The sequence below is a fragment of the Camellia sinensis genome, chromosome 1 (genome assembly GCF_055761805.1).
Source record: "Camellia sinensis isolate YWXY chromosome 1, ASM5576180v1, whole genome shotgun sequence".
Classification (NCBI taxonomy): Eukaryota; Viridiplantae; Streptophyta; class Magnoliopsida; order Ericales; family Theaceae; genus Camellia; species Camellia sinensis.
The window spans coordinates 192,046,327-192,054,036 of record NC_138961.1 but is presented as its reverse complement, the minus strand read 5'-3'; the positions used below and the strand labels follow the sequence as shown (position 1 = coordinate 192,054,036).

Sequence of the window (7,710 nt, the reverse complement as noted above, 5' to 3'; positions counted from 1 at the left end):
GCCTAACCCCAAAGCTACCGGAAAAGAGCCCATGAGGCAAGGCCGAGTGTTCGCACTAGAACCGAGAGACGTGCAGAATACCGAGACCGTTGTGTCAGGTATTCTCTCTATTTGTACTCAAAATGCATATGTTCTGATTGATTCGGGGTCTACACATTCATATGTATCACATGCTTTTTCGCGAAAACTGAATAGACCATTAGAACCCATGAATTATCTGTTAGTTGTATCTTCACCTATCGGGGGATCTGTAACTTGTGCTTATATGTACCCTGCATGTGAAATTATTGTTAGGGATATGCATCTGTATATTGACTTACTGCCTCTGAACATAGATCATTTTGATATTATATTGGGGATGGACTGGTTAACGAAATATCATGTTACCATAGACTGCGTGACGAAACAAGTAGTTTTCCGTCCATCGAGTTTACCTGAATTTGTGTTTAATGGGGTTGGAGTAATACCTCCTCCATATCTGATTTCCTCTAGTACCCCTGTTTACCGATCAACTACTAATTACTGCTAAACTGAGACTGAACATGATTAGTAATTGAACTGACTGAATTACTGAACTGATTGACTGCGTTTGTTAGTTAAATTGCATTTCTATCTGTTGACTGTTTAAATTATCTATTCATGTTTTATGTCTTAAACTGCAAATTGAAGGCCTTATCGGCGGCCGAATCTGAAATTGATTGACGTTTTATGATCATTAGAATTTATATGATTTATGGCATATTTAATTGAAAAGTGTTTTGGTATGATGAAATTAGATTGAATTAAGCTAAATTGCATAGTTAGACTTATTTACCATGGTGCCATTGAGTGGGCCACTTAGCCAACACATACTTGAGCCTTATTATACATGTAAACAAAACATTTTATCAGCCAAGTTCCTTGTTATTGCCGACTACAGAGAGAGAGTGTGAGAGGAAAAGAGTGATTTCAATTTGCTTCATCTTGTATTGCTTGAAGATTGAGGAGATTGGAGGAGTTTGTGATCAATTGAGCTTCTAGACTTGTATTTGAGAACCTAGGTAAGGAATTTATCCTTTTAATTGTGTATTCAAGTTTGTTCTTGCATGATTCATGAGTCTTTAGTGATCTAAGTCATGAATTAGTTCTACCATGTTGAGTTGTAGCTCTAATCTTGCATGCATATTTATATTGTTGAGTTTTAAGTTGTTTTCATGGCAAAATGTTACATGCATGCTCATAATTATGTTTGAGTCCATGATTTCACCTTGTTTTGAAAAGAATCGGCTCATTAGAGCATGTATTGAAGTTTTGAATTGATTTAAACTCATACATGTTTGCATGTTCATCATGTTCATGAAAATTGGTTTGAAATTGAGTGTTTGAACCACCCTTGGGCTTTGATTTTACAATTGAGCTTTGGAATCATGTTAAATTATGAGTTTTGGAATGTTTTCTGGAAAATTGGCCCAAGAGAATCGGAATTTGTGTATTTGAACTTGGTTTTGAGCTTGGAAGTTCAAATCTGGAAATTTCAGATTTTGAACTCCCGCTCGAGCGGGGAATTCGTGCTACCATTACTTCGCATTGTTTTGACGTCCGCTCGAGCGGAATAATTGACGCTCGAGCGGGACCTTGTGTATTATGCTAGAGCGGCTATCGAGCGCTCATCGAGCGTGATTTTCACTTATCCTGTACTTTTGCCCTGTTTTGCAGAACGCTCGAGCGGGAAAGTATACGCTCGAGCGGAGCGGATACCTTTGTCTTCATGTCCGCTCGAGCGGGGAAACCTACGCTCGAGCGGAACCTCTATTTTTTGAAAAATGTTTTAAAGTGCGTCTTTGCATCCTAGGCATTCTTAGGCCTAGTTTAAGGCATCTTAATGACGATATAGATGTAGAACACACCGAGGCAAATTAGGGATTAAGTTATTATCTTTCCCAACTGTGTAGCTTAGTGTGTGTTCGACCTATAAACTGTGTAGGGTTGGCGACTGGAGACGCCCTCTAGGTTAACTGTAGCCCAGAACTCTGTGAGTAACAACTGTGTAAAGATATGTTCAAAGATGAATATTTTCTTACTGTTAACTGAACTGCTTTCTGAACTGTTACTGCCAACTGAATAAATGTATGTCCTATATTCTGAACTGTATTGTGGCATCCTTAGCAACTACTGTTTACTGTTACTGCTACTGTTATAGAGATCTCTGTCGGTTCCCATATGAAACTACTACTGTTTACTGTTATGATGGCCATCATTGACTGCTTGGTCTTTTAAGACCTACTGTTTACTGTACTGCTATGCTAATGGATGTATCACACATGACTGTTACGACTGAACGATTGAAATGCTGATTTAATGAACTATTTTCATTACTGTAAGGACATTCATTCTTAACCTCTTTACGCGTTATGTTATTCACTGGGCTTTAGCTCACCGTTTATATATATATGTAGGTGTACATGCACCCGACCGGAGCTAGGAGCGTGGGTTAGACTCCTTTTTTGTCAGGCCAACCATTGTGCCTCACTGCGAGGTTCCGAGCCTGTCAAGCTATGGCTCAGGGGTGTTTTAATTTCCCCCGTCTGTCTCTGTATCTGTTTTGTAATAACTATATAGACTGATAGCACTGTACTGTACTGTCTAACAGGGATTAGGTCTCTGTTCTGATCGACTGTAAATGTTGTACATACTGTTCTATATTGTTCATGTATATACGTTAGAAAAATCTTTTTGCATACAGACTCACAGCTCATTGGACATTGTTTATTTACTGTTTTGGCTTCCGCCATGCCCCTATACTTTGTATTATTGTCTGACTGTTAAGTAGGCCTTTGGTAATCTCAAATTACTAGCCGGTTACAATGCTAAACCCATAAGGGCGGGTTTGGGTCATGGCAGTGTGGGAAATATAATTCAGAGTATATATAACAATGTGAATGTTCACATCTTGTTAATACGATGTTATGGAGGGTTGCTTGCATGTTGTGTAATGTCACCTTATTGTGGTGTTGTGATTTTGAACTTGTAAAATGTTTTATGTTGTGCAAGGATGATAGTGGTAGTTTTCACTATGGATTTAGAAGTGGAACTGTACACATAGACATTTAGTTTGCACAATGTGAATGTTCATATAGTATGGATTATTGTATGTATTGTTGTTCGTATGATTGTTACGTGATTGTTGACTTTTGTTTTGTTGTGTTTTTATAGAAGATAGATACCTTTATGATGTTGGTGTGCACACATGTTACAGTACAATTGTAATAAATGTGGTTCATGCATTGTGTTATTCACGTTTGGCGGAGCAGTTGTGTGAAAAATGGGACGAGTTGTCTGCTTGTTCTATTTCATTGTTCTGTTGACTACTTGGGATTAATAGGTGTGATTTGGACAATGTCGAAGAATTTTAGAACATGTTATTGCTTGCTAAATCAATGGGGTTACACCATGTAGAGGTTGTCGTTGATTTGAAACGTGATATTGGTCAGTCGAGTAGCTCTGGGTCGCTGCATGTGGAGGGTGAGGAAGAAATTGATGCACTTTAGAGATTTTGCCACCATAAGAAGAAGATGTTGTTGTCAGCCCCTTAGGCAAATGGCATTACGCATGTAGGACAACGATTTGTTGGAGGTGCACAAGAATTTCATGATGTTTTATGTAAATATGCAATCTAATGCGGGTTTCAGTTTATGAATGTCAAGAACGAGACAACAAGGGTTGCTGCGGTGTGTATGATGCGTGAGGAGAGAGGTTGCTTGTGGTCTATATATTGTAGAGCACAATGAGCAAATGGTTTTTTCTATATCAAGAGGTTCAGTGATGTACATAGTTGTGGTACGGATGTCCGAACATCAAAGAATCCGAGAGTTAGTTCTGATTTGGTGTAGAGTACTATTTCTAAAATTGTGAGGGACAAGTCGTTGACTTGGCCGTGTGAGGTGGTGACTATTTTGAAGAGGGATTATAGGCTAGATGTGAGTTACCACATGGTATGGTTGGGCGTAGAAAAAGCAAAGGCTATTATTCATGGAGATCACTCATTATCGTTTGACCAGCTGCGGTGGTATTCAAATGCTGTGATGCGCTACAATCCGGGAAGTTATGTCAATATTGATTATAACGCAAGTAGGCAATAGTTTTGTTATTTATTTGTGTCATTCGCTGCGTGTATTTCTAGATACAATTCTTGTCGGCCTTTGCTATTCCTAGATAGAACATTCCTTAAAGAAAAGTACAAAGGTCAGCTACTTTCAGCAACGATGAAAGATGAAAGCAATGGTTAGTATTTTTTTTAACTGTTTATCTTTGTAAATATTCACATTGAGTGACACAGTGTAGATATATGACTGACCATTACACAGTGTGAACATTCACATGACCTGGTTGCTTTATAGTGTTGCTATACACTACTTGTGTTAATATTTACATTGGAATATTGTGATCAGTTGTTTAATGGTGTTGTGTTGTAAGTCTATTTCCTGTTGCATTTACGATTGTTGATTCAGAGACCACGACCAATTGGTCGTGGTTCTTGGACGAACTTGGGAAGGTTGTTGATGGTAAGCGTCAGATTACTTTTATTTTAGATCGTAATCTTGGTCTGTTAGAAGCTATGCCAAAGGTGTTCTTATTGGCTCACCATGATTATTGTTTACAACACTTGAAGAACAATTTAAAAGACCAGATGAAAGGAATTGATAATGGATTTAGGGATCACCTAGTTAGTAGTTTGGGTAACTGTACTTGCGAGCCAACTATGGTAGGGTTCCATGAAAAGCTTGAGAAATTAAAAGAGGCAGGTAAGCAACGAGCACATAATTTTTTCAAAGACTTGGCACCTGAGCACTGGGCGAATTCATACTTCAGATAATAGTAATTTCCTGATGTATTCCATTTGTCAAGTTTAGAATAGTAGCGATGTAAATTTTCAGTTATGTTTTGTGGCAATGTGAAATTTCATATTCAGTTTCGAAGAAATTAAATTCAGTATTGTACAATGTTTGTGATGTTGTGCAGGGGCATGCGTTATGGGGAGATGACATCTAATGCGGCAGAGTCATTTAATAATTGGATTAAAGAAGCACGCAATCTTCCTATCACTCAAATGGTGGACACAATTCGTACTCAGTTGATACGGCAAATGTCTGCACGGCGTGACCAAGAAACAAGTGGAATGAGGTTATTTGTCCTATATTTGAAACAATGCTTCTTGATTCATTCAATGACAGCAGGTCTTGGCAAGTTAGCAAAACCAATGAGGATGTGTTTGAAGTTCATTTGATACCATCTCTTACAATTGATATTGCAAGGCATACGTGTTTTTGCTTCAAATAGCAAATCAACAGATTCCCACGTGACCATGCTGTTATTGTTATTCAGAAAAGCCGTTACAATCTCAACGATTGTGTGGAACATTATTTTTATTTAGAGACATATCGTGCGGCCTATTTAGGTGTCATATTCCCTATACCCTCGGTGGAAAAGTCGCCTTTTGATCCCACGAACTTCACTATATACCCATGTCACGACCCAAACCCGCCCCTATAGGTTTAGCATCGTAACCGGCTAGTAATCATGGGATTACCGAAGGCCTCTGAGACAAATTAACATAATGATAGGGGCTAGCGAAAGCAAATAACGAATATACAACGTCCATTGAGCTGTGCAGACTTATATAAGACAGAAAAATTTTAAACTTTTTATATACATATATACACATCATCCCTACGTCATAATATGTATACAGATCAGACAAAAAGGACTTAGCCCCTTTTTGAAAATACACAAGACTTGTTTAACCAAACAAGAAAACAAAACTTAAACTTTAAATCACATAGCGATAATCACTTGACATATCCGGAACCTCCACGGGAGGCACATAGGTTGGCTGGCAAAAACAGATTCTAGGCAGATGCCTCTAAGCCTGGTCACGTTCCTGATCACCTACATACATAAATAATACAGTGAGCTAGAGCCCACTGAATAATAACAGAGTAAAGGGTTTTAATGAATGAGTCCGTACAGATTCAGAAATCATAATTCAGTTTCGTATCAAATTCATAATTTGTCCAGATCATATACAGAAATCATAAGTCATACTTAAGCATACATGATACATCCACTAGCATTAGCAGAGCAGATACAGAACAGATACAGACATGTGAGGGTTACGAATAACCAGTTCCATAAAGGAACCTCCAGATCCGGGTAACAGAGAATAAACATGCTGAGCCCCCATGACAGGGCCTCCGGTACGGCTAACAGAGTGCAGGCAGATTAAGTTCCATGATGGAACCTCCGATACCGGGTAACAGCCAACAGATATCACATGATGCTAAGGATGTCACGAATATATATCAGAAATTGGACAATCATTCATTGTACAGAACATATCATTTCAGAAAACAGATCTTAATTCATCACACAGAAAATAAATACAGTTGAACATAACTTTACTAAGTTATTACTCACAGATAACTGCAGAAGCAAATCAGACAGACTGGACATATCAGATAAATCAGGCAGACAATGGCGCGTGACCTAACACAAGCACGTAACATATACACATTGAAATACAATATTACTTCCTTGATCAAACTTGACTTTTCTAGTCTTTTTCGGTCTAAATAGTCCGAAATTCTACTCCGCTTATTCTTACTCATTCAAATAAACCGGGTTCTTATTTCACATATTCTTTCATTACTAAGTCTTTCTTTTCCAAATAGATTGATCTTTTAAACATGCATGTAACCCATTTTATGTTTAGAACCCAATTTTCTTCCCTAATTTTGAATCCAATTCAATTCCTTCATCATTTTACTAATTCTTCTTAAATCATGAAATTGAAATTATAAACTCTTTTAAAGAAATATTTGCATATATGAAATTAGGATCAAAATTTCTGATTTTATATTTTTCCCAAGCAAATCATAATTTAATTCTTGAATTACTCTAATTTAGATTTTTATTAATTTCCTTCATATCTAACCCAAATTTAAACTTATCAATCTTTTACACATGAATTAAATCTAAAACCTTGAAATTCCAACATGCATGCAAGGATGAGTTTCAATTTGTGAAGAATAATAGAAATCAAACTCTAACTAATTAATTTCCAAATATATATCCATGATCTTAAAACATAATTCAAAATTTCTTCATCTTCTTGCTAATTCCTATTAATTACATGATTTTGAGTCTAATTCCATCTTTAAATTCAAGTGTGATACAAAGATTCTACAACAATCAAGGTTAAAATCCTTGCCTCTAACCTTCCATGACTGAATTTCTTTTTAATTCCTTGAGTTCTCTCTTTTATCTTCATTTAGATCTCATAAACCCATTTCTCCAAAGCTTTTTCTAGCATAAAAGTTGGACTTGTCTCTCTCACTCTCTCTCTCGGTTCTTCTCTCCCTCACCAAACCGTACTCAACAAAAATAGTTTCTGAAGAAGAAAAGGAGCAAGCCCACTTTATCACTTAAAATTGGCACCACAAATACCAAACCCACTTCCTGATTCAACACTATTCACACGTGCACAAGGTTCCAATATTAAAAGATTAGAAGGCTCTAAAATTAACTAAATTACTAATTTATGCATTGACTTAATTAAACCCCACTTTTATCTTAACTAATTATAATTAACACTTGATTAGTACATAATTTAATTAGTCACAACTAATCAAAATCTCACATAATTTACTCAGTCTAATATGACTTCCATTAAAG

At 36.8% G+C, this 7,710-nt stretch overlaps 1 long non-coding RNA gene across 1 annotated transcript; it reads right to left on the bottom strand.

Moving 5' to 3' along the window:
• Positions 1 to 5,659: 5,659 nt before the first annotated feature.
• On the bottom strand, positions 5,660 to 6,524 carry LOC145790456 (uncharacterized). Its single transcript, XR_014329173.1, has 2 exons — positions 6,454 to 6,524; positions 5,660 to 5,925 (listed from the first exon to the last, which is right to left on the bottom strand). It is a non-coding gene; the product is annotated as an uncharacterized LOC145790456 (long non-coding RNA).
• Positions 6,525 to 7,710: the final 1,186 nt, after the last annotated feature.